Below are 27,481 nucleotides of genomic sequence, written 5' to 3'. Positions count from 1 at the left end.
GGTCTACCAAATGCTGATGCAACTTTTCATTTGTGCAGTTACTTAATATATGTTCCTTCATGAATAAATTGTACAATCCAGTAAAATCCTGCACACCATGTCCAGCTAACCAACCATCCAGTGTCTTTACTGAGAAGTCTACAAAATCAATCCAGGACTGGGTCTGGGTTTTGTGAGCCCCCCTGAATCTAATTCTATACTCCTCAGTAGTTAATCCAAATCCCTCAATCAGAGCTTTCTTCATGAGGTCATAGGATCCTGCTTCTGGCCCAGAGAGGGTCAGAAGCCTGTCTCTGCAGTTACCAGAGAACAGTTCCCACAGGAGTGCCCCCCAGAGAGGTTTCTTTACTTTTCTGATGTCACAATCCCTCTCGAAGGCTGTGAACCATTTGGTGATATCATCACCTTCCTCAAATTTAGGGACAATCCCTTTGGGGATTTTAAGGTCAGAAGTTTCCTCCCTATCCTTAGTTTTATTATTGCTGCCACCATTGATGGGTGCTAAACCCATCTCTCTCCTTTATTTTTCTAGAGCCAGGAGCCTGGACACTAGCTCTAATCTTCTGGCCAGCCTCACAAGGCTGTCCTATTCACTGGTGGTTCCCCCAGGGATCTCTCTGGTACCAGAGTCACCTGTGTGATCTCTGGGTCCCCAGATGCTAATTCTTGGACTGAAGGGTATGGGTGCCCTCTCCTCCCTAGGGGATTGAGTGGGAGGGGGGGGTATTATCCACCTCCTCTTCTTCTCCTTCCTCATCTGACTGGCCATCACCATGTTCAGATGGGTGGTCCTTAGCATACTCAGCCAAGAGCTTCCGGAGCCCTAGTTTGGTTGGATGCAGGCCCATTGGTAAATTTTTCAGTTTGCATAGGGACCTCAATTCCTTGAAAGACAAGTGTAAGAAAGGTGTGAGGTCGAGCTCCTCCACCAGGTCCATGTTATTATTTTCACTAATAGCTGGGTTTGTTTGAGTAATTCTAACCTGACAGTTCTAATCCTCTACCCTGACTATAGTGACTTTTATTTTTCTAAACTTGTAATGGGACTTAAGCAAGGCCCTAGCAAGACTTTTAGTAATTTTGGAAAAGACCAATCAGAATTCTAAAGGCAATTTTAAGAGTTCTGTCGAGTGATCAGATAGTAACCAAGTAGTCCAACCAATGCAAGTTTGTATCCCACCGATGATCCACCAATGTGAGAAAATGGCTCTGTATATACTGTCCCCAAATAGGTACAGGGTGTACAGAGTCCACAGTCCCCAAAGGTTTGGCAGAGGCTAAAGTTAGATATACCCTTACTCTCTAAAGTGGTAGCTTGGTCGAGCAATAAGGCAGTATCAGAGGACAGTGTAAAGCATTTGTTTTACACACTCAGTCAGCAAATGGTCTCACACACTCAATAACTGAACTCTAGGCCAATGGTTTATATATAAAAAATATATGCTTGTTTTATTTTAGAACCAAATAATTGGAATTAAAATAAACTTTCTCAGAATGAGATGCTTTATATAAATACTTTTGCAATATGCAATTGACTTTTGTAAACAGTTACAAGTGGTTGCAATATGGTTTGAGTGACAATATCGAGGCTGTGTGGGTGGCTATCTTTCGGGGAGCTGCTAACAGTTGTTTTGTATTTGGTACTGCTTTGGGGGCATTCTTAACTGTGAATTCATTCGAACATTCATGGGGGTGTTTTAATATTGTGTTTTTTGTTTTTAAAGAAAAGTGAAAACAAAAAAAGAAAGAAACTTTTACCTCTTTTTAATTAATCTTGTTGACTGGTTTGAGGCTTGAGTAATCTCTTCCTGCACTTGCCTGATCCTGCTGGGGTCCGTTTTCGAGCTGAACCGCCATTTTGTGAGGTTAGTGGTCCAGCTTCTCGGGCCCACTCCTGCATAAAGGAAACACTGGCGCGAACGCGCAGTGCTTGAGTGACAATATCGAGGCTGTGTGGGTGGCTATCTTTCAGGGAGCTGCTAACAGTTGTTTTGTATTTGGTACTGCTTGGGGGGCATTCTTAACTGTGAATTCATTCGAACACTCATGGGGGTGTTCTAATATTGTGTTTTTTGTTTTCAAAGAAAAGTGAAAACAAAAAAAGAAAGAAACTTTGACCTATTTTTAATTAATCTTGTTGACTGGTTTGAGGCTTGAGTAATATCTTCCTGCACTTGCATGATCCTGCCGGGGTCCGTTTTCGAGCGGAACCGCCATTCTGTGAGGTTAGCGGTCCAGCTTCTCGGGCCCACACCTGCATAAAGGAAACACTGGCGCGAACGTGCAGTGTTTGAGTAACAATATCGAGGCTGTGTTGGTGGCTATCTTTCGGGGAGCTGCTAACAGTTGTTTTGTATTTCGCACTGCTTGGGGGGCATTCTTAACTGTGAATTCATACGAACATTCATGGGGGTGTTTTAATATTGCGTTTTTTGTTTTTAAAGAAAAGTGAAAACAAAAAAAGAAAGACACTTTGACCTCTTTTTAATTAATCTTGTTGACTGGTTTGAGGCTTGAGTAATCTCTTCCTGCACTTGCCTGATCCTGCCGGGGTCAGTTTTCGAGCGGAAATGCCATTTTGTGAGGTTAGCGGTCCAGCTTCTCGGGCCCACACCTGCATAAAGGAAACACTGGGGAGAATGCGCAGCGGGTGCGTGCAGCGGGCGCGCCGATGGCGCGCTTAAGGCAAGCCCGTCTGCGCCCGTCCGCGCTAGGGACGCGCTCAGCGCCAGCCATGCTGGCCCAGTCCGAGGAAGGTTGGGATCCGGTGGAGACAGCCGACCTGTAAGTTGTACCAGCATAGAACTATGCAATATTGGTGAGGCTGGAAGGAGTAGACACAGGTTGGGCTTGTCCACCTGGGTATAACATTTTCCATAAACCTAGGCTGAGTGGGAGGGGCGGAGGAGTTGGTATGATCTACAAAGCTGCCTGGAATTTGGTGACATTAGATATTGTTGTAATTGAAGGATTTGAATTACTCGGTTTTGCTATTAAGGGCGCTCATGAACATATTCTAACAGGGGTTGTATGTTATAGACCCCCGGGGGCACTGAGTGTGCAGCAGCAGCAGTCACTATTGGAAACCATCACTAATCTGGCTGCCACTCATATTAGATTAGTGCTTCTGGGGGATTTTAATCTGTGGCTGAATGGTACCCTTGATTCTGGCTACAATAATGTCCTCCAGTCCTGTGCAGGCCTAGGCCTCTATCAGCGGGTGGCCAAGGCAACACATAAAGGTCAGGGCTCGACAAATCATTAAAAATGCACAAGACCTGCAGGTCTAGTAACCCACAAAATCTCCTCGACCCAACTGAAATGCACTTGACCTCTAATCTGAAAGCTGAGCAAATGTGACAAGTTAACAAGATTTAAAAGCATTTTTATTGCTCATTTAGTTTGTGAGCTATAAAGATGCCTTTAAATCTTGCTATCTTGTCACATTTCCCCTGTTTTCAGAGGCAGAGGTCAAGTGTCAGTTTTTATTCCTACTCGCCAGTAAGGGCGAGTAGGACCTAAAAATAGCTCGTCCTGAATTCATCTGACTCGCGAGCGGTCGAGTGAATTTTTCGAGCCCTCAAGGTGGACATATTCTTGATTTAATTTTCTCAGGGGACCAAGTCCTTAATATCGTGGACATTCTGCCGCTGGATTGGTCTGATCATTTTTTGATTTAATTTCTAGTGTCTAGTCCTAGCCATAGTTCTCAGGTAGTTACTACTCTGAGTAATTATGCTAGCAGGGACTGGAAGGCCCTCTTAAGAAAGAGAGGTCGAGCTCCTGTGTTTTATTTGGAAGATTTTTTTTCATCTACTAAGCAAGTGGAGGAGAATTATGCTTCCCTCTGCTCACAGATCACCTCTGTATTAAACTTAACTGTCCCACTAAAAGATCATAACAGAGGGGGCAGACCTTCGGCCCCCTGGTTTAATGATCAATTTAAAAAATTGAAGCTTGATTGTAAACAGGTGGAGAGAAAGTGGATAAGGGGATATGAGGATAAGGATACATTTTCTTGGAAAAGTCTGATTGTGTGTTACAAGAAAGAAAGAAATATGGCCAAAGCAGACTATTATTCCAATACTATCCTGAATGCTCATAATAGATCGAGATGTATTTCTTAAATTTTGAATAATTTAACTTGTCCTGACTGTACTAAGAATCAGACACCCCCCTCACAAGATCTTTGCGATAGTTTGGCAAGATTTTTTGATGATAAAATCAAAACTATTATTGCTGCCCTGGGTGATGATCCTCGGCACTCTGAGGTAGAAAGTCCAGAAGTCAATGGCCTTAGTGGCTACCCTTTGGGTGGCAATGAAATCTTACCTAGAGGCTCGGAGAGTCCGTTTTTTGATACTCTAACTGAATTTGCGATACTCTCAGTAGAAGACTTTGGTAAGGTGGCTCTAGGGATTTCTTCGGGCTCACCTTTGGACCCCCGCCACAGAAATTTTGGAAGGAGTTTGAAGTAGAGCTGTTCCCTATACTTCGGATGATTTGTAATCAATCTCTCCTTAGTGGTGTGGTACCGTCTCAGTGGAAACAGGCACTGGTGACTCCTCTGTTAAAGAAGCCCACTCTGGACCCTGCCAGTCCAAATAACTATCGCCCTATCTCCCTCTTGCCTTTTCCGGCCAAAATTGTAGAAAGAGTGGTTGATAGCCACCTCTCTAAACACCTCGAACTAAATAACATCTTAGAGGATGTACAATTTGGATTCCGGCCTGCACATGGCACTGAGACGGCATTGGTGACCGTGATGGACGAGCTGCGGATGCGGGCAGACAGAGGGCAGGCAGCAGTTCTTATTCTGCTTGACCTGTCTGCCCCATTCGACACGGTCAACCATGTCATCCTGCTGAGGAGGCTGAGGGAGGTTGGAGTAACTGGCCTCGCTCTGGGCTGGTTTCAATCTTTCCTTTCTGATAGGAGTCAAGCGGTGGCCCTTCCTCCTTACCAATCCGCCTTTACAAACATCACACATGGTGTACCTCAGGGCTCTGCAGTTAGCCCTATTATTTTCAATATTTACATGTTACTCCTGATCGCGGTCATTAGGGCGCATAATATTAATCTAGTAAACTAGGCCGACGAGACGCAACTGATTCTCTCCCTAGAGGGAGATCAGTCGACTTCCCTGGAAGTGTTTCATACTTGTTTGCGGGACATGGCTCACTGGTTTAGGGAAAACTCTTTGCAATTTAATGCTGGAATGACCGAGGTCCTTTTTTATTCAGTTGGGAAGGTTCCTTCGCTGCTGCCTGTAAATTTTTGGCCTCTAGATTCACCTTTCGTATTATGTCCGGTGGAGAAGTTTCGGAACCTGGGCGTTATGTTTAATAATAAACTAACGTTGGAGGCCCAGGTTAATAAACAGTGGGAAGCTGTTTCGCTATTATTCGAAGTCTGCGAAAGATCTTTCCCTTAATGCCTCCCCTGGCGCGAGCACTAGTAGTACAAAGTACCATACTAAGCAGATTAGATTACTGTAATGCGCTGCTACTTGCGGATTCAGTCAATAGCAGCCAAGCTAGCATTAGGCTGGCCCAGAGATTCTTCATCGTCATTGGCTATGGCGGAGCTCCATTGGCTCCCAATTAGACAAAGAATCCAGTTTAAATCTCTCTGCTTGGTGTTCTAGGCCCTGCATGGGATCGGGCCCGTCTCCATGCAAAAAAAGTTTGAATGGTACTCTCCAGGGAGATGCTTGCGTTCCTCCTCAGCTAGGCTGGTGAAAATACCTAGAGTCAAGAAAGTCAGATCGGGCGGCAGAGCCTTTGGTATATCAGCTGCTAGACTTTGGAATGAGCTTCCGCTGGAACTGAGACAAGTCAGGGACCTCCTCCCCTTTAGGAGAAGAATAAAACCTTGCTTTTCCCCATTGTCTAGCTGTTGCCTGCTCCCCGGGAGATCTCCCACAATCTATGTACTTGTGTTGTCAGCGCCAGGATGCCTGACAGGTGACAGTGCGCTTAATAAGTGTAATAAATAGATAGACAACACTTTTTAAACACAATAATGCATTGAGTTCAATGGAAGTTTCAAGTTATTTGCCACAGATTACTTTTAGGATTACTTTTGGAATTCCAGGACTGGATGCTAGATTCAGTCCTGGGTCAGTACTTAGAATAAAGTGATAAAAGTCGACTTAAGTACTGTGATGATTTTTAGACAATATTTTGCTATTTTAAAAGTTGACACAAAACATATTTCATAGAAAACAGTCAATGATTCCCTATGGAAGAAGATTCAAGTTGCTGGTATAGTATGTTCTCGTTACTTTTCTAATCCAGTACTGGGTACGTAGACTCAGTACTGGGACCTTTATCCAAAACAGGTAAGCAATTACGTTTTCAGAAGTTATACGATTTTTAAAGAATATTTAAAGTTTGCAGAAATTGAGAGAAGACATTTCACAGAAAAACAGTCAATGATTTCCTATGGGAGAAAATTGGGTTACTGGTAAGTACAGTTGTAAGTATTGGGCACCAAGATCCAGCACTGGGAGCTCACCTAAGAGCAGGTGAGTGTTTTCGTTTTCATTACTCGGCTGATTTTTGGTGAATATTTTAAGATTTGAAAAGTCCACACTTGGAAGAAATTTTAGGAAAAGGCGAGTCAATGTTACCCTATGAAGAAAATTGAGTTATCGGTTTAAAGGTAAGTACTTGACTGGCAGAGTTGAGGTTCTGGGCATAGACTCAGGGGTCCCACAAGGTCAGGTAGGTACAGTTGGTTCACCCCCAGCGGCACTAGGGCGGCCGGGTGCAGAGAGAGTTAGGCCCAATGTTATCCTATGAGGGATAGGGGGCCTTGGTTGGTGGCTGCTGACTAGCAGGCCACGCGGCTGTGGGAGCTGGGCTCCTGGTCACTTATTCAGGGCAAGTGGGGAAGTAGATAGGTGTAGAGGTTGCACTGCCAGGGCCACTCGGGCGGCTGGGTGCAGGGTGCTTTTGAGCCTTCGGGCGCTCAATTGATTTCAATGGGAAATCTCCGGTTTAGAAAAAGACTGCAAGCTCGGGGACGAGGATTCTTCAGGTGCCACCACCACTTCGAGAGGTAAGTTGGGTAGTTGGAGGATGGGTAGGTACCCCGGGATTGGGCACAGGGGACCGCTGGGCGCCTAGTGCAGGGGTGCCTTTTGGTGTCGGGAAATCTTACCCTCTGTTGATTGCGGTTGGGGGGCACCTTGTTCTGAGGCTAAAGGGCTTCCTGAAAAAAGTCAAGGGAGGTCCTTGGGTGCCGGACTCGGGGTCACAGTCGCCGTGGGGTTGTCCTCGTGGTCTTTGTTCACTCCGGCACAGGCCAGGCTTGGCTGGTGCAGAGAGTGCTGGGTTCGCGGTTCCGGGCTGCTGCCAGGGATTAGAAGTAGGTTTTGAGTAGAGCCTCTACTCATGGGAGTCCCAGGAGCTTAGAGTCAAAAGCTAGCCAGGTCCTCCGGGGCTTGTGAGGTTGTGGCCTGGGGAAGCTTCCCCCTGCCCATCCTGGGGGAGGAGATTTAGCACCTCGCCCAGGATGTGCATTGTTGCAGGCCCAGGAGAGCAGGGGCTCTCCTACCCAGGGATCCAGCAACATGTCTGCTGTGTGGCAGCCTAAGCAGCCTCAGAACAGACGTGGATTGTGGGTGAGGTTTCAGGGGGCATCTCTAAGATGCCCTCTGTGGTGCTTGGTACATTAAATCCCACACTGGCATCAGTGTGGAGTTAATGTGCTGAGCAGTTTGATACCAAACTTCTCAGGCTTCAGTGCTGCCATTATGATGCTGTGGAGTTCGTGTTTGACAAGCTCCCAGCACCATGTACTCTTAAATGGCAGCAATGCACTTACAGGGCCCAGAAATGGACCTGGGTACTGTAGGGGCACAGGGCTCCTGCCTCTGTGCCCACACCACTGGCATAGGGCACCCAGCTAGAGAAGTGGCTGATGTATGCCAGGGCAGTGTAGTTTGTGGGCATGGCACACAGGGATATGTGCCATGTCGACTCTTGGTTTTGTCTTGTACCCAGACACCCAGCCTGCAAGGGCAGTGTGTGTGTGTAAGGGTACAGGGCCTCTAAGGGTGGCACAATGAGTGATGCAGCCCTTAGAGGCCTTCCCTGGTCACAAGGCCCTGGGTACCTAGGGTACCATTTACCAGGGGCTGACATATGGCCAGGGTTTGCCAATTTGGTTTTGAGGTTTTTGTTTAGGGAAGGAACATAGGCCCTGGGCACCTGATTGGCAGGAGTCCAGGGCACACTCAGTCAAAGTACATTCAGCATTTCAGCAAAAAGTGGGGGCAGCTTCTGGAAAGTGGCAGGGGCATTCTTTAACCCAAAGGGCATTATAGTAAACTGATAATGCCCATCAGGGGTGGAGAATGCTGTCTTTTCTTTTGCTCCTGGGGCCATGCCAATCTGCCAGTACCCTGCAGTTAAGTGAAAGGTACTGAGGAATTGGGCAGCCCCTAATTTATCTATCAGTTCATCTGCTCTTGGAATAGGGTGAGCATCTGTCTTGGTGACAGAGTTGAGCCCTCTATAGTCCACACAGAACCTCATCTCTCTCTTTTCACCTTGTTGATGAGGTTTGGGGACCAGAACCACTGGGCTAGCCCACGGGCTCTCAGAGGGTTCAATGACCCCTAACTCCAGCATCTTGCTGAACTCAGCTTTGATGCTTTCCTTAACTTGGTCTGACTGTCGATAGATTTTGTTCTTGACAGGTGCACTGTCACCAGTGTCCACATCATGGGTACAACAGTTTGTCAGACCAGGGGTCAGGGAAAAGAGGCTAGCATACTGTTGTAAGACTTGCTTGCAGTCAGTCTGCTGTTGGGCAGAGAGGGTGTCTGAGAAGATCACACCATCTACTGACCCATCTTGTGGGCTGTAGGAGAGGAGGTCAGGGAGAGGTTCACTCTCTGCTTCCTGTTCCTCATCAGTCACCATCAGCATGGTGATGTCAGCCCTGTCATTGTAGAGCTTGAGGCGGTTCACATGGATTACCCTTTTGGGTGTCCTGCTAGTGCCCAGGTCAACTAAATAGGTGACCTCACTCTTTCTTTCTATGATAGGGTAAGGGCCACTCCATTTATCCTGGAGAGCCCTTGGTGCCCCTGGCTCCAAAACCCACACCTGTTGCCCAAGTTGAAATTCAACCAGTGCAGCTTTTTGGTCATACCAGTGCTTCTGGAGCTCCTGGTTGGCCTCAAGGTTCTTGGATGCTTTTTCCATGTACTCAGCCATTCTGGACCTTAGGCCAAGCGCATAGTCCACTATGTCTTGTTTGGGCTCTTGGAGAGGCCTTTCCCAGCCCTCTTTTACAAGACAAAGTGGTCCCCTTACAGGATGACCAAACAGAAGTTCAAAGGGTTAGAAACCTACTCCCTTCTGTGGTACTTCCCTGTAAGCGAAAAGCAGACATGGTAACAGGACATCCCATCTCCTTTTTGAGTTTTTCAGGGAGACCCATGATCATCCCTTTCAATGTCTTGTTGAATCTTTCAACAAGGCCATTGGTTTGTGGGTGGTAGGGTGTAGTAGACTTGTACTGCACTCCACACTCCTTCCACATGTGTGTTAGGTAAGCAGACATGAAGTTGGAACCTCTGTCTGAAACCACCTCCTTAGGAAACCCTACCCTGGTGAAAACACCCAGGAGAGCCTTGGCTACTGAAGGAGCTGTAGTAGTCCTAAGTGGAATTGGTTCAGGGTACCTAGTAGCATGATCCACTACTACTAGAATACATTTGTTCCCTGAGGCTGTGGGAGGTTCAAGCGGACCCACAATGTCCACTCCTACCCATTCAAAGGGGACCTCCACCATTGGTAGTGGGATGAGGGGGGCCTTTGGGTAGCCACCTGTCTTGCCACTGGCTTGACAGGTGACACAGGAGCTGACAAACTCCTTCACCTTTTGGTGCATCTGGGGCCAGTAAAAGTGACTCACTAGCCTTTCCCAAGTTTTGGATTGCCCCAGATGTCCAGCCAGGGGGATGTCCTGGGCCAAAGTTAGGAGGAACTCCCTGTACTTCTGTGGCACTACCACCCTCCTGGTGGCTCCAGGAGTGGGGTTTCTTGCCTCAGCATACAGTAATCCCTCTTCCCAATAAGCCCTGTGGGTACCACTGAAATCTCCCTGTGCTTCTGAAACAGCTTGCTGCCTCAGGCTTTCAAGCGTGGGACAGTCTCGCTGACCCTGGCACAGCTCTTCCCTAGAGGGTCCCCCTGGGCCCAAGAGTTCAACCTAGTAAGGGTCAAGCTCCATGGACTCAGTTCCCTCAGGGGTATCCAAATCCTCTCCCTGTGGAGAGGGGTCCTGAATGTTTTGCTGTACAGAAGCTGGTTCCCCAGTCTTCTTACCTTTTCTCTTGGTTGGTTGGGCCATTATTTCAGGCTCCAGACCTACTTTTTCACCCTTCCTCTTGCTCTGTGCTCTGGTTTGCACACACACCAATTCAGGGATGCCCAGCATGGCTGCATGGGCCTGTAGCTCAACCTCAGCCCAGGCTGAGGTTTCCAGATCATTTCCAAGCAGACATGCAGCTGGCTACTTTGGAGAGACCACTACCTGTTTCAGGCCAGTACCCCCCCCCCCACAGCCTAATGTCACCATGGCCATGGGATGACTAGTGGTGACACTGTCAGCGTTGGTGACTGGGTAAGACTTCCCAATCAAGTATTGCTCAGGGGAACCCAGTGTGTCTTTCACCATAGTGACACTGGCACCTGTATCCCTCAGAGCTTCTACCCTAGTTCCATTCACCCAGGGGTACTGTAAGTATTTCTTTAAGTTGGGTGGCCACACAGCTACAGTGGCAAACTCCACTTCTCCCAAGGAGACTAGACTTGCTTCAGTGTGTTCCCAGATTTGCTCAGGGTACACCTCTGATCCCATTTGTATACTTGCTGTTCCAGGAGTAGCTGTACTGGGTGCCTTAGGGGCTTTGTTGTGGGGGTAAGATTTATCTACAGTTAGGTGTCCTGACTTCTTACAATTATTACACCAGGCCTTTAAGGGATCAAAGTTCTTCCCCCTATAGGGTTGAGGCACATAGGGAGTAGTTTGGGTCCCACCCTCCTGAACATGTTTTTTGGGGCCCTTTGGAAGACTCAAACTTTTTATCTTGGGGATTCTCACCACCTTTCCCCTGGGGAGGTTTTGTGACCACTTTCTTTTGGTCACCCCCAGTGGTTGTCCTTGTCACCCTAGTCTTGACCCAGTGGTCTGCCTTCTTTCCCAATTCTTGGGGAGAAATTAGACCTAGGTCTACCAAATGCTGATGCAACTTTTTATTGGTGCAGTTACTTAATATATGTTCCTTCATGAATAAATTGTACAATCCAGTAAAATCTTGCACACCATGTCCAGCTAACCAACCATCCAGTGTCTTTACTGAGAAGTCTACAAAATCAATCCAGGACTGGGTCTGGGTTTTGTGAGCCCCCCCTGAATCTAATTCTATACTCCTCAGTAGTGAATCCAAATCCCTCAATCAGAGCTTTCTTCATGAGGTCATAGGATCCTGCTTCTGGCCCACAGAGGGTCAGAAGCCTATCTCTGCAGTTACCAGAGAACAGTTCCCACAGGAGTGCCCCCCAGAGAGGTTTCTTTACTTTTCTGATGTCACAAGGCTGTGAACCATTTGGTGATATCATCACCTTCCTCAAATTTAGGGACAATCCCTTTTGGGATTTTAAGGTCAGAAGTTTCCTCCCTATCCTTAGTTTTATTATTGCTGCCACCATTGATGGGTGCTAAACCCATCTCTCTCCTTTCTTTTTCTAGATCCAGGAGCCTGGACTCTAGCTCTAATCTTCTGGCCAGCCTCACAAGGCTGTCCTCTTCACTGGTGTTTTCCCCAGTGATCTCTCTGGTACCAGAGTCACCTGTGTGATCTCTAGGTCCCCAGATGCTAATTCTTGGATTGAAGGGTAAGGGTGCCCTCTCCTCCCTAGGGGATAGTATGGGGGGTTATTATCCACCTCCTCTTCTTCCCCTTCCTCATCTGACTGGCCATCACCATGTTCAGATGGGTGGTCCTTAGCATACTCAGCCAAGAGCTCCTGCTGCCCTAGTTTGGTTGGATGCAGGCCCATTGGTAAATTTTTAAGTTTGCATAGGGACCTAAATTCCTTGAAATAGAAGAGTAAGTAAGGTGTAAGGTCGAGCTCCTCCACCAGGTCCATGGTAATTATTTTCACTAATAGATGGGTTTGTTTGAGTCAGTTCTAATCCTCTACCCTGACTATAGTGACTTTTATTTTTCTAAAATTCTAATGGGACTTAAGCAATGCCCTAGCAAGACTTTTAGTAATTTTGGAAAAGACCAATCAGAATTCTAAAGGCAATTTTAAGAGTTCTGTCGTGTGATCAGATGGTAACCAAGTAGTCCAACAAATGCAAGTTTGTATCCCACCGCTGATCCACCAATGTGAGAAAGTGGCTCTGTATATACTGTCCCCAAATAGGTACAGGGTGTACAGAGTCCACAGTCCCCAGAGGTTTGGCAGAGGCTAAAGTTAGATATAACCATACTCTCTAAAGTGGTAGCTTGGTCGAGCAGTAAAGCAGTATCAGAGGACATTGTAAAGCATTTGTTGAACACACTCAGTCAGCAAATGGTCTCACACACTCAATAACTGAACTCTAGGCCAATGGTTTATAAATAAAAAATATATGCTTGTTTTATTTTAGAACCAACAATTGGAATTAAAATATACTTTCTCAGAATGAGATGTTTTATACAAATACTTTTGCAATATGCAATTGACTTTTGTAAACAGTTACAAGTGGTTGCAATAGACAACACTATTTTTAAACACAATAATGCATTGAGTTGAATGGAAGTTTCAAGTTTTTTGCCACAGATTACTTTTAGGATTACTTTTGGAATTCCAGGACTGGATCCTAGATTCAGTCCTGGGTCAGTACTTAGAATCAAGTGATCAAAGTCGACTTAATTACTGTGATGATTTTTAGACAATATTTTGCTATTTTAAAAGTTGATACAAAAAATATTTCATAGAAAACAGTCAATGATTCCCTATGGAAGAAAATTCAAGTTACAGGTATAGTATGTTCTTGTTACTTTTCTAATCCAGTACTGGGTATCTAGACTCAGTACTGGGACCTTTATCCAAAACAGGTAAGCAATTACGTTTTCAGAAGTTATACGATTTTTAAAGAATATTTAAAGTTTGCAGAAATTGACACTTAAAAGACATTTCACAGATAAACAGTCAATGATTTCCTATGGGAGAAAATTGGGTTATTGGTAAGTACAGTTGTAAGTATTTTTCAGAGTCAGTGCTGGGCACCAAGATCCAGCACTGGGAGCTCACCTAAGAGCAGGTGAGTATTTTCGTTTTCGTTACTCGGCTGATTTTTGGTGAATATTTTAAGATTTGAAAAGTCCACACTTAGAAGAAATTTTAGGAAAAGGCCAGTCAATGTTACCCTATGAAGAAAATTGAGTTATCGGTTTAAAGGCAAGTACTCGACTGGCATTGTTGAGGTTCTGGGCATAGACTCAGGGGTCCCACAAGGTCAGGTAGGTACAGTTGGTTCACCCCCAGCGGCACTAGGGCGGCCGGGTGCAGAGAGAGTTAGGCCCAATGTTATCCTATGAGGGATGGGGGGCCTTGGTTGGTGGCTGCTGACTTGCAGGCCACGCGGCTGTGGGAGCTGGGCTCCTGGTCACTTACTCAGGGCAAGTGGGGAAGTAGATAGGTGTAGAGGTTGCACGGCCAGGGCCACTCGGGCGGCTGGGTGCAGGGTGCTTTTGAGCCTTCGGGCGCTCAATTGATTTCAATGGGAAATCTCCGGTTTAGAAAAAGAGTGCAAGCTCGGGGATGAGGATTCTTCAGGTGCTACCACCACTTCGAGAGGTAAGTTGGGTAGTTGGAGGATAGGTAGGTACCCCGGGATTGGGCACAGGGGGCCGCGGGGCGCCGGGTGCAGGGGTGCCTTTTGGTGTCGGGAAATCTTACCCTCTGTTGATCGCGGTTGGGGGGAACCTTGTTCTGAGGCTGCAGGCTTCTTCAGAAGTGTCGAGGGAGGTCCTAAGGTGCCGGACTCGGGGTCACAGTCGCCGTGGGGTCATCCTCATGGTCTTTGTTCACTCAGGCACAGGCCAGGCTTGGCTGGTGCAGAGTGTGCTGGTTTCGCAGTTCCGGGCTGCTGCCAGGGATTAGAAGTAGATTTTGAGTAGAGCCTCTACTCATGGGAGTCCCAGGGGCTTTGAGTCAAAAGCTAGCCAGGTCCTCCGGGGTTTGTGAGGTTGCTGGCCACAAGATATGCCAGGTTGGAGCAGGAGCAGGTTCGAGGGTCGACAGGCCGGTAGAGCTGGGGCCAAAGCAGTTTGTGTCTTCCTCTTCTTAGCAGCTGCAGGGCAGGTCTTCTTTCTTCTAGCTCTTCTTCGGATTTTGGAATCTGGAATCTGGGGAAGGAAGGTTCAGGGTGCCCCTAAATACTAGATTTAGGGGCGTTACAGGTAGGTGAAGGGAAGGGACCAATGGGTCCCTGTCCTAGGGTGGGTACACCCCCTATCCTGCCTCTCTCCTGTGGGAGGGGGGCAGTAGCCTAGTCCTGATTGGGTAGGGCTTCCCATCTTCAAGATGGCGAGAGCCCGGGGATGTGCTTCACCTCGCCCCCCCACCTGAGGGGTGGGGTTGGCAGGCTGGCACATCCCCTGTCCTTATTTGGGGTTTCCGGCCAAGCTTCCCGCCAGAGTGGGGGGTTGCAGTGGCCTGGTGAAGCTCACAGAGGCGGCATGCCTTTGAATCTTCCCCCTGCCCATCCTGGGGGAGGAGATTTAGCACCTCGCCCAGGATGTGCATTGTTGCAGGCCCAGGAGAGCAGGGGCTCTCCTACCCAGAAGTCCAGCAACATGTCTGCTGTGTGGCAGCCTAGGCAGCCTCAGAACAGACGTGGATTGTGGGTTAGGTTTCAGGGAGCCTCTCTAAGATGCCCTCTGTGGTGCTTGGTACATTAAATCCCACACTGGCATCAGTGTGGAGTTAATGTGCTGAGCAGTTTGATACCAAACTTCTCAGGCTTCAGTGCTGCCATTATGGTGCTGTGGAGTTCGCGTTTGACAAGCTCCCAGCACCATGTACTCTTAAATGGCAGCACTGCACTTACAGGGCCCAGAAATGGACCTGGGTACTGTAGGGGCACAGGGCTCCTGCCTCTGTGCCCACACCACTGGCATAGGGCTCCCAGCTAGAGGGGTGGCTGATGTATGCCAGGACAGTGTAGTTTGTGGGCATGGCACACAGGGATGTGTGCCATGTCGACTCTCTGTTTTGTCTTGTACCCAGACACTCAGCCTGCCAGGGCAGCGTGTGGGTGTTAGGGTACAGGGCCTCTAAGGGTGGCACAATGAGTGCTGCAGCCCTTGGAGGCCTTCCCTGGTCACAAGGCCCTGGGTACCTAGGGTACCATTTACCAGGGGCTGACATGTGGCCAGGGTTTGCCAATTTGGTTTTGTGGTTTTTGTTTAGGGCAGGAACATAGGCCCTGGGCACCTGATTGGCAGGAGTCCAGGGCACACTCAGTCAAAGTACATTCAGCATTTCAGCAAAAAGTGGGGGCATACCATGCAAGAAAGATGGCACTTTCTCACACACACTCAGTCAAAGTACATTTAGCAATTCAGCAAAAAGTGGGGACATACCATGCAAGAAAGATGGCACTTTCTCACAAGATGTCATGGTGCAAAATAAAACAGGCGAAGAAAAATGGGCGTGAGGTGTGGGGTACGAAATCTTCGCTCCGATGAGCAGCACAGTAATTATACCCCTCGATGCTAGTAGGCCGTTAGATTAGGAATAGGTGGAGAGCCCTAAGTCGTGGATTGCAAGCTGTCAAAGGGAGCCCCTCTGGAAGATAGCTGACCAATGGTGACCAGATGTAATCAAAACCCTTCCTGGAATCCTCAACGATATCAGTCATTCACTCCAGCACCAGAGCCCACCACAGTCGAGCATGCCACTGGGTTAGGGACGGGCCTCTGTTTTTTTCCAGGCCGCTGCTACTGCCATTTTGGCGGCCCCCAAGCAGAGCCACAACACAGACTTATCACTTTGTGTCTCTTTTTTCAGGAGTGGGTCCCGGATCCCCAGTAGGACCTGTTCCATAGAGTGGGGAATGGGGTAGCCTAAGATAAGTTTGATTTGGGACAGGATCTTCTTCCAGAAGGGCTTGATGACAGGGCAGTTCCACCAAATGTGTCTGAAATCGCCTAAGAGCCCGCACCCCCTCCAGCACCTATCAGTGGTCCCCGGGAAGATCGTGTGTAATTTCTGCTGATACAAATACCAATCGTACATGATTTTATAGTGTGCCTCCCTGAGATACATGGAATGATTGAATTTCACTATATCTCTATGCAAATCTTCCCATTTCTTGTCTTCCATAGGGGCCTCCATCAAATTATTCCAAAAGTGTTTGAAGCGCGGTGTTACCCTGGGGCTCAACGCTTGTATAAGAGCATATAAGAAGGAGATACTCCCCTTGGAAGAGGACCCTGACTGAGCGAACCTTTCGAGAGGAAGCAACTCCCTGGTAGCTGCCTGCTTCTATTCTTCTTTGTGAGGTAAGGCAAATTGAGTCTTACACTCCTGGAAGGTGAGGAGTTCTCCCTTGTCGAACAAGTATGAGATCATGAGGCAGCCCCCCTCCTGCCCAGCCTCAAAGGGACCCTTCTGTAAAGCAGGGGGGAACGCTGCGTTAAAGTGTATAGGTGTGTAGGGAGATGGAAAGGTCGTAAGCTGTAATTTGGAGGTGAGAGAATCCCAGACCCTGAGTGTGGTGGGGGTGCTAATATAGGCATTGAGTGGTCTATCCCGTTTCGGTTTCCATAGGAGATCCCATATAGTACGCCCAGTTATTTGTCTATCTATGTGGAGCCAGTGCTTTTTTGTGGCCCTCAGTGACCACTCCGTAATCACTCGCAATTGCGCTGCTCTGTAGTAGGATTGGAAGTCCGGTAGCGCTAGGCCGCCTTCCTTGCGTGGTCTAATGAGCAAGTTATATGGAAGTCTTGCCCTCTTTCCTTGCCAAATGAATTTGGTCAGCATGATTCGCAATTCTCTAAATAATCCTTTCTCCACTGAAATAGGAAGCCCCTGGAAAAGATAAAGTAAACGAGGGAGAACATTCATCTTAACAGCATTAATCCTGCCTAACCAAGTGATGTAAGCCGCGCCCCAGTTGCCCAAATCACTCTTCAATTGATGTAGGAGGGAGGGAAGTTCGCCCGATATAAGTCCTGCACCCGTGGGGTAAGCATGACTCCCAAATAGGTAATTTCCTTGGTGGTGCATCGGAAAGGTGACATCCCTGCGATCCTCCGCCAATCGTCCTTGGGTATTGTTAGGTTGAGAAGGAAGGATTTTGTCAAGTTTATCTTAAAACCCGCAACCCCTTCAAACGTCTGCAGTTCCAACTAGATGGCCGAAAGAGAAACCTGGGGGTCCGTCACTGGGAGAAGTACGTCATCTGCGAACAGCGAGAGCTTATGATCATCCGTGCCAAAACGCATACCCCGAATCTCCCCATTACCCCTAATCCTGTGTGCCAGAGGTTCAATGCTCAGGGCAAAGAGGAGGGGGGACAGGGGACATCCCTGACTCATCCCTCGAGTCAAGAGAAAGGGGGAGGACGCCACTCCGTTGACGAGGACCCGCGAGCTAAGATAGTGATAGTTAGCGCGAATCATTCCAATAAAGGCGTCACTGAAGCCAAATCGCTGAAGCACTTTAAATAAGATGGACCATTCCACGCAGTTGAAGGCTTTCTCTGCATCTAACGAGAGGAGCGCTGTGGGAATATTCTTCTTGTGGGCCTTATCAATAATATGGATGATTCGCCTTAGGTTATCGTGCATTTGCCTCCCCTTGATGAACCCAGATTGGTCCGGGTCTATGAGAGCGGGTAAGATAGATTTGAGACACGTAGCCAGGATTTTGGAGTAAATCTTGGCATCAAGATTGAGCAGAGCGATTGGGCGGTAGGAAGAGCAGTGGGCCGGAACCTTGCCAGGTTTGGGAAGTACTGCCACTATTGCTTCAACCATCGAAGGAGTGACCATACGTGAGGAAGCGATGGAATTAAATAAGGTAGTCAGGAAGGGGACAAGCTCCGGTGCAAAAGCGCGATAGAAGGGGGCTGAGAATCCATCTGGACCAGGAGATTTCTGGAGTTTTAGGGAGTCAATCGCCTTCTGTACTTCTTAGGCGGAGATGGTTTGCGACAATTTTTCATTGGTATGTGCCCCTACCTGAGGAAGATCTAGAGCAGGGTTCCTCATAGTACGGCCCGCGGGCCGCTGGCGGCCCGCCCGGCCTTCATTGGCGGCCCGCGGACCTTGATCGATGACAGTACACTTCCTTGGAGGGAGTAAGCAGGGAAGATGGCCGCAGGAGCAAACGTTGTGAATACGCTACGTATTCACAACGTTTCCTCCTGCGGCCATCGTCTCTGCTTACTGCTTGCATCTGATTGGCCTGCCTGCCTCTGACGTCACACGAAGCTCACGCCCTTTAAAAGTCAGCTGTAACTAGCGCTAGTTACAGCTGACTTTTAAAGGACCTTTCGGTGAGCTTCCTGTGTCCCTCTTCACGACGTCCATCCTGCCCGCAGCCCTGGAGAACCTTCACAGCAGCGCCTGCACAGGTATGTTTATTTTCTTTAATCGTTTGTGTGCGAGACCTGGGATACGAACGTGCTTTTTAATATAGCGAAGCCATGCGACCAGGAAAATTTGTCATGTATATTTTCCTACATTTAGTCCATATGGCTCCTGCGCGCAGCCTCCCCAAGTCCCTATAACTGTGAGCGTATGCCCCGGTGATGGCCTCTAAGCCGCCGAGTCTTCCCTCTCTTTCTGTCTCGCTCCTCAGTTAGGGAAAACCAAGACTTCAGGAAACAGGTATTACCTTCTCTTTCCTCCTTTCCTTTATTTGCTCCCCTGTGAAATGGATTAAAAAAAGAAAACATTTTTGCTGGAAACGTCTTTTTCTGACACCAGTGCAGCCTCGGGGTGGAGAGGAATAAAACATTCCAAATGTCAAAAATAAATAACTAATTAAAGCAAGACAGTGGTTGCAAGGTGGCCAGATTGATTTATTTACACCTAAACACATTAGCGCCACATTACAGTGTTTGCCAGTGAAGTGATACTTGTGTTTTCTCCCCTCTTTGAACAACATTGTTTTCCCTGTGTGGGAAAGTGCACCTTGCCTGGAGGTACTGAATGGGAATTGGAATTGGAAAACGAAATGTATACAGCGTCTGTGTGTTTACGAATGTGGTCTTTTTAAGCCATACCGCCTATGTTTTGAAAGGTTTTTTGTTTTTTACTCTAGCTTCGCCCCCCACTGATCCCGCCCCCACAGACTCCACCCCTATCAGTGCGGCCCTCGGCCACTAACCACGCTGTAATTTTGGCCCCGACAGAAAGTTTGTGAGTACCCCTGGTCTAGAGAGTCCAGGTAACCCGCAGGGTCGTTCGACCCCGAGGATTCTGAGGTATAAAGGGCTCTATGAAACTCCTCAAAGGCCCTAGCCTTACTCTCCTCTGATCTGTGAGAGATGCCCTGTTCATCTACTATGTGTTTGATATATTCTCGCTCCTGTTTGGCCCGTAGCTGGCACGCCAGTAGGGTGCCCAACCTTTTTGCCACTCTCATCGTTCTTGTAGTTTAGCCGTAAAATAGATTTTTCAGCCCAGTTAGTGTAAATGGCCTGTAACTTCCCTTTTAGGGCCGTAACTTTCCGAAGGGTCAGCGCAGAAGGATGAGACTTATGTGCTTGTTCTACCGACTTAAGTTCATTTTCTATTTGAAGGCGCTCCGCACATTGCTGAGAACGTAATGTCGAGGCCATTTCAATACATTTGCCATGTATTACAGCCTTGAGGGCGTCCCAAGTAGTGGACAGCGAGGTGTCCTCAGGGTCCTTCAACTCGAGATACCCTTTAATAGACCGCCTAAGTTCGTCCCTGAGGAGTCTATCCCTTCATAAGAAGTGGGGAAAGTACCACCGGGCGTGTTTAGTGCGCGGGTTTGGCCAAGTAATCGTCATCTCTAAGGGGGCGTGGTCCGATAAACAGATTGGATGAAACTGTGTCTGTAAAACAGATTATGTCAACAACAAAAGGAGAGAGGGGGACCTGGAGCTAATTCCGGTCCAATTTCTGTGCTCCAAAGTAAACTATTAAATCAATGAGGACATTGAAAACAGATGGCATCAGGGACTGGCTCAGAAAGATGTAATCGATGCGGGAGTAAGTTCTATGAGAGTGCGAAAAGAATGAGTAATCCCTCACTGTGGGATTGGAATTTCTCCAAACGTCCACCAACCCCAAGCGCTGAAGTTGTGAGCGCAGTGCCTTGCTAAATGTCCCCCCTGGAGCCCTGTGAGAGTGCGACATATCCCTGTCTAAGTACCAGACTAGATTGAAGTTCCCCAGAATTAGAATGTCCTCTCGAGCAAAATTTTCTAGAGTCATAAGGAAAGAGAGGATGAAGTCCTGTTGCCCCATGTTAGGAGCATGTAGCGCTGCGAAGGTACAGGGGCACCCACGTAAATCCCCCCTGACCATGACGAATTTCCCTTTACTCTCTGTTTTAGTGTCTTGATCTTGAAATGGAACCCCCGCGTGAAACAGCAATGCCACCCCATTTTGTTTCGTGGAATGCGAAGCCCTGAAGATGTGGGGGTAAGCCTTGTGTCGCAGTCTCTGGTCTTCGGATTTTTTGAGGTGTGTCTCCTGAAGAGCTACTAGGTGGACATTGTGGTCATGCAAGTACTTCCAGAATTGCTGACGCTTATTATGAGAGTTTAGCCCCCGGAAATCACCCTAACCGCCATGAGAGCGTGAAGGAGAACGTTGCCCTAGAAATGGTGGCCCCCATCGACTCAACCCACTCAACCCAGTGAGGAACCCCCCCTCTCCCGGCCCAAAACAGAGAAAAAGAAGAGCACCATGACATCGAACCAAAAATAACAATGCAACAACCAAGTAAAATGAGTGAGTGGAATCCCCTCCCAAAGGGGAACTCCCGAACTAGACAACACTCTAGGAACATTACCAGATCCCATCCCCCAGCCCTTGTCATAGCTAAGAAACAAGGCATCCAGTGCGTAAGAAAACTGTACCCACCCCCCCAATCTGAGCATTCGATAATGAAGGTATTGAAAACCATGCAAAGAGCAAACCAGATAATGCCCCAAGTTGACAGCTCCCTTTTACAGTCCCGGACAGGCTCCAACTACCTCGAACCAACCCCATGAGGCCTCACCCTCCCCAGTATATGTGAGACCTCCCTCAACCTGAGTTCATAAGGGCACATAGCTCACGTGTTGTCCAAGTCAGGTAGCTGACGAAAAGTCCCAGGTTACGTTGGGGCAGCCGCATACCACCCGATGTGGTAGATGCAAGTCCTCCGCTCCATCGAGATCCCCAAAGCTCCCAACCTGACCCCCTCTTGGGCGCCAGAGAGAGGTGGGTGAGAAGCTGCCAGCACTCCGACCTTACCAGGTACTGAAGAACACGCTGCGCCCCGGAGTCTGCAGTCTCATTCTGGAGCTTTCGTTGATTTCCTGCCGACTCTGCGCCAGTGTCCACCTGTTCGTCGGTCCAAGCGGCCTTCCCCTTCGCGGTCCGAAGAGGTCGTGGGGAGTTCCAGGCCCAGCAGGGCTACCGCTTCCGATAGGTCCACACAGTGCTGTTGCTTGTTTAGCCACAGGAAGGCAATCCCAAAGGGGTATGTCCAGCGGTACCTGACATTTTTCTCTTGAAGGAATTCAGTGACAGGTCGGAACTGCTGACGTCGCATGAGAGTAGCTTGGGCCACATCCTGGTAGAGGGTAAACGTGGTGTTTTGAAAGGTAATTGTATTGGAGGCCCTAGCCTTTTGCAGGACTAGTTCTTTTATTTTAAAAGAGCTGAACTTGGCCAGAACATCTCGAGGACGACGATTCCACCCTGGTAGACGCGGGTCAACTCTATGTACTCTCTCCAGCCAAACCTCCGGACCGTCCTCTCCGAGCGTAGCAGAGAAGAGGCCCACCATGAACGCCTCCAAGTCGTGACCCTCACAGTCCTCCTCCAGTCCTCAGACTCTAAAATTGTCGCGACGGGAGCGATGGACCAAATATTCGCATTTAAGGAGTGAGTCGTGTAGTTGCTTGTGTAGGTCAGCCGTGCTATCTTCCAGGACTTTAATTTTCCCCGTTATCTCCTGTTGTTGCGCTTCCAGGTCAAGAGTGCGTGTGCCTACGGAATCCACATCTGCTTGGATCGACACCAATTTCTCACGTATTTCCACACGGAAAGCTTCGAAGGAGGAGTCCATGTCTGCCTTAATGTCCGCCCATGGGCTCAGTGCGGAGTTCCTGCATGAAGTAGCGCGGGGAGGACAAGAGATCTTCACGGGTCAAAGCCATAGTCGCACCCTCCTCCGTCGGTCCCCTTCCAGCCGATGTGAAGTAATTGGAAACCCTGTTATTGGGGTTCTTCTTGGGTGGCTTAGGGGGCCCTCCGCTTGATCAGCGCTCGTATGCGTGGAATCTGTACCCTCCCAATCACCATCAACAGGGGCCTACGTACTCGCTCCTCCATCACCAGCCCACACCGCTCCTCTGTTCCAGATTTCAGGGCGAATCCGCTCACAGCGCAACTCCGATCACCCCACCAAAGACAGCAGGGGCACGGGATGAGGACTCTTAGTGCGCTCTGTTATAGCCTTCTTCTCTGGATAAGCAACCCTGCTTGCAGGCCCCTCGTAGTGATCACAGTCCAGCAAGGGGAGGCCTCCAGGCAGCCATGTTAGGGCAAGGCAGCCTCTGCTACGCAGTTTCAGTGTGGATCGGGGGTCCCCTTGCATGGCTTCCATGCTACATGTCATCCTCACATTGATCGCAACCTCGAAGGGAGAGGGGTGCTCTGCCCCCCCCGGAGATACACCCGGAGCGCTGCCAAGAACCCAGGGGGTATTTCAACTCACTCAGTCCGAAGGGAGGTCGGCCTCACCAGGTCCAGTGCCGTGTGGCAATCCAGAAGGCACGTTGCTGGCGGGAATATCTGCCTCTGCCTGGTGCGATCAACTCCAACTGGGCCTGGTCTGTGGGTGGCCTTGATGTCAAGTTGTTTGCGAGCCCTGTGTCCTACACTCACTCCAGTGACACTTCCTTAGCTGTTCTGTGGCAGCCCATCAAACAGTTGCTGCACCAGGCTGCAGGCAATGAACGGGATGACGAAACCTTCTGGGACTCCGCGCACTGTCCGTCCTGCGGCATCCCTGTTGAAAAGCTGGAGTAAACCAGTGTATGACACTTCAGGCATGACGGAGGACATGGCCTGCACGCATGGTAATACCATTGTTGCTCGGAAAGAGGTTATAATCCGAATGTATGACAGAAGAAATGCTTGTGGGAGATGTACTGAGCTATACTCTGTTGTATCCTAGAAGAGCAATGCAGCGAGGAGCTGCGTTTGTGGGAAATAGCTGTCATAAGTGTTTATGAGACAATGAAGTGACCAGTTCCAAAATCTGTAGTTTAGAGTCCTGAAGTGCGCATGTATGCATGTGCATTATCAGCACAAGCAATGTGCGGTCCAAATACAGGAGTTACATGCTGGGCGACCCTGTGCTTCTATCAGAGGGCAGTTCCCTCGCTCTACACAGTGACTTTCACCCGCCTCAGTGAGTCCACTCGAGTAATCCGGCCTTAAGCTGACTGAATGTAAACTCCGCCTATATCAGTTTTTGAGGTGTAGTCCTTTCCCCAGGGCCACTTGGTCAGTCCTCGCGTCACAGTCGCGTCTTTCTATTGTTTACCCCCTTCCTTACTGCCCACTCTACCTTCGTGAAAATTTAGGCCAAAAAGTTTGTGGTGAGAGTGACTAGCATGACTACCCCCTCCTTTATTTGTACAGTTATCGCTCCGCAGGAGTAAGTTGTTGATTCCACCAGCGATCCACACTTCTGGAACTTAAATTTAGCACCCCTACGAATTTTGCGCACAGGGCAACCGCCCCTGTGGCCCCGCCAACGCTATGCCACTGCTTATCCTTAGTCTGAATGACACAACTGATGGAGCAAGGCTTCGTATAAAAAGAAACTTGCTCGTATGCAATCCTCTCGAATAACCTGTAACATTATAACCAACCTGTTTGTGAGTACTAATTTTGCATTACATTTTACATATTGTATCTAGGGGAAGCTTTTCTATATGCTTTACTAATGAGTAACCCGAGTGTCCTTAACATGGCCGCCAAAAACGCGGGAACTCTTCTGTGCATGCATCTACGTAGTATGACGTCTTCTCTAGCTTGGTGGGAAATCTTTGCAGCTGCGCAATAGCTTTTAACATGGCTACTCGAAAACCTCGCATTAACGCACATGTCGTGCTGAAACTAACCTATGCAAGTTTTACTAAGAAATATTAGGTAAATGGGGTTAGAGTAGAAGTAAGTGGTATACAGTGAATTAATTTAATTTTGCATTCTAACATGTTCTTCTCTGACTTTATTAATAGCTCGCATTTGGGCCTTGGAGGGTGACCGATGTCCTTATCCGTTGCGTCAACTACGCATGCGCGCAACCTCCTTGTTCTTAAGCCTTGGAGGGTGACCGATGTCCTTATCCTTTGCGTCAACTACGCATGTGTGCAACCTCCTTGTTCTGAAACTAAGGAAATCATTGAATGGCTGCCAATCCATGTGCTCAGCAAGGACATGGGAAGACCAACTCCTGATCCTACGAGAGGAAGAACCCGAAACATTGTATTACAGATTTATCGATCCACATATGAAATGCTTGTGGGAATAAAGCTTGTGGGTATTAAAATTAAGGGGCGGGGAATTACACAATAGAATCAAAGAAGATTATTGCACTTAGTATGGTGTGATGTCCTCACCCCATTGCCTGGCCCAATCAAATTGAGGGGTGTACATGGAATTTAAACATTTGGGGGTGGATCATACATTTGAATTGGTATAACAGAGGTAAGTTCTAGTTAGTTAGACACACTTGACCCACTTGATGCCGATGCTATGCTGAGATGCTGCCAGATTTTGCTGCAATCTGATTGAAGAATCCAACACTAAGGAAGAATCGCGGAACAACCGAGGAGGCACATCTAGGAAGGGGTCCGGACAAGCCCGAGCCGGAGAGAGTAGCACCAGAGAGGGGTGTAATGCTGGTGTTACACTAGAAGAGGTCACCTTCCCGGTCCTGAACCTGTCCTGAATCCTTGATACTCTGATTTCCAGGTCCTCACATCATTCTAGGTAAATATAGTTCTGTGGGGTTGTGCTTCGTATTTTGCTCTCTGTTCTTTCTCTCCTCAGGTACTGTCATCACATGAGATTAATTAATGTGAATTGAATTATAAACTAACTGAACTACTTTTCCTGATGGAGAATCTTAATGTGTCTACGTGTATTTTGATTTGACTCACAAAATTAATAATTCAGATAAACCTTTAAAAACTCTTACTGAGTCTGTGGTTCTTTGAATAAAGTTAATGATTGTTTTTACTATTATCGTTTCCTCCCTATTCTAATCTACTACTAGATCTTTCGACAACATACATTTACTTAGGAGACAGGGTTGGTAAGAATACTGGTATAAAAGTTCTCTAAGGTAAATCAAAATTGATGACCAGCGGACATTTGCTAGCTCATTGAATGTATGAATGTATATGGGCCCAAATGAGTGTTGTGTGTATGTATGTATAGAGCTGGTAAACTCCGCTGCATCACAACTGTGTGTGAAACTGGTGTTCTGACATGCTGATCTTGCATATGCTTTGAGGCCTAGGCCTGTCCATGGAGAATCTAAGGTCCAGAGCCTGTTCTGTGACCTGGAGTGGCACACCAAGTTGGCTGTTTTTATTGACACATCGTGTCCATACTGTCCATGTCCTGGGTTGCTGCATGTCAGCATACCAATTTTTGTGTTTTTATAATACTGAACATAACTTTTTCCTGGTTCAGGAGGAATGCAGCCTACAGGGCTAACTACGTTAAAGTTTTGCTGAGATACAACACCCATACCCTTGCACTGACATCTTGTGTACATGTCGAGGGAGTGTGTGCAAAGAATGAATGGTTGCAAGACTTCATGATGTGGTGAGAGTCTGATTCCTTGGAATAGTGGGTTCCATTTTGGATAAGCCCAAGTCTGAAATGGCTTCAAAATAGAGGGTGGAAAACTGCTCCCCAGACAGTGGAAGTGTATTGCCTGCATTCCTAGAGTTGATGGGAGAAATCCAGACACTGAAGAGTGGGAGGATAGAGACAGGGCTACCCTTAGCTGGGAATTGCTGATTAGTTTTCCCTGAGCACAGTCACCTGGTTGACAGTAAGGGCTGGAGAGGAGGCAAGGGAGAGTCAGCATATTCTGGGGCTTATTTACAGGCCAATTGAGGCGCCGGTGTGTCACCTTTTTTGATGCACCAGCAGCACAGTGTGCCTCTCCATATTTGCAAGGCGACGTAAAACTACCCTGAATGACTTATAATGGCCCTCTTTTGCACATTACTCTGCCTGAAAGGGGCGTTCCAATGGTGTTGCTCTGGATCTTCCCTTGCAACCATGGAACCTGACGCATTCCCAGATTTACAAGGTTTTGTAAATGTAAACCTGGGAATGCGTCAGATTCGTATGCCTCCCCTGAGGAGGCGTAAGCGAGGCGCAACGAGGAGAAATATCTTTATTTCTACACGGTTTCCCCTTTTCTTTTATTATATATTTACATATATATTATTTTTTTAATTTATGGATACTTTTTTAAATATTTCGAAACATACATCATCAGAGAAGAGAATAGGGGTACGAGAAAAAAATCACAATTAATCAAAAATAAATATCTCTAACCAATCGATTAGTAGACAATAATAAATAATACAACAAAAAGCAGCACGAAAGTACAGAATTAATTAATGCTGGGTACCCCAATAGGTCCATCATAAAGTGCAAGGTGTTTTCCTTTACCTAACATTTTTCCTTTTTCTATGTGTGCTGCATTTTGTAGCACACGTAGAATGAACAAAGTACCTCTTGTCATTGTTTTTGTGCAGGAAGATGTACATTCTTGTCCTTTTCTTTTGACGCACAGCAGAGCAGCAAGAAGGCTTGCTGTGCTGCTGTGCGTCAAAATATTGTAAATGAAGCCCACAGTTTTTAATAATGAGGGAGTTTCTAGAAAGTGTCTGCTCTTTTGTGGTCCTTCCCTGCTGCTAAATCAGGTAGAGTGTTGCCAGCTACATGCCGAGTCTTCACACTCCATTGCGCCCATGTTTTGGATACTCCTCTTTGGAGCTAGCATCATCACAAACTGTTATGAGAGCCATCACTTTGCACAAACACTATGTCTGCACTGCAGCCAGAAAATTAAATGTGAAACGAAACCACCCCAAACTTTAGAGAGTGGATCTGGAAAATGAGTATGAAGGTAAAACCCAACCCATCCCA

This window comes from Triturus cristatus, chromosome 1_1 (assembly GCF_964204655.1).
Source record: "Triturus cristatus chromosome 1_1, aTriCri1.1, whole genome shotgun sequence".
NCBI lineage: Eukaryota > Metazoa > Chordata > Amphibia > Caudata > Salamandridae > Triturus > Triturus cristatus.
Note: the sequence above shows the minus strand (reverse complement) of the source record.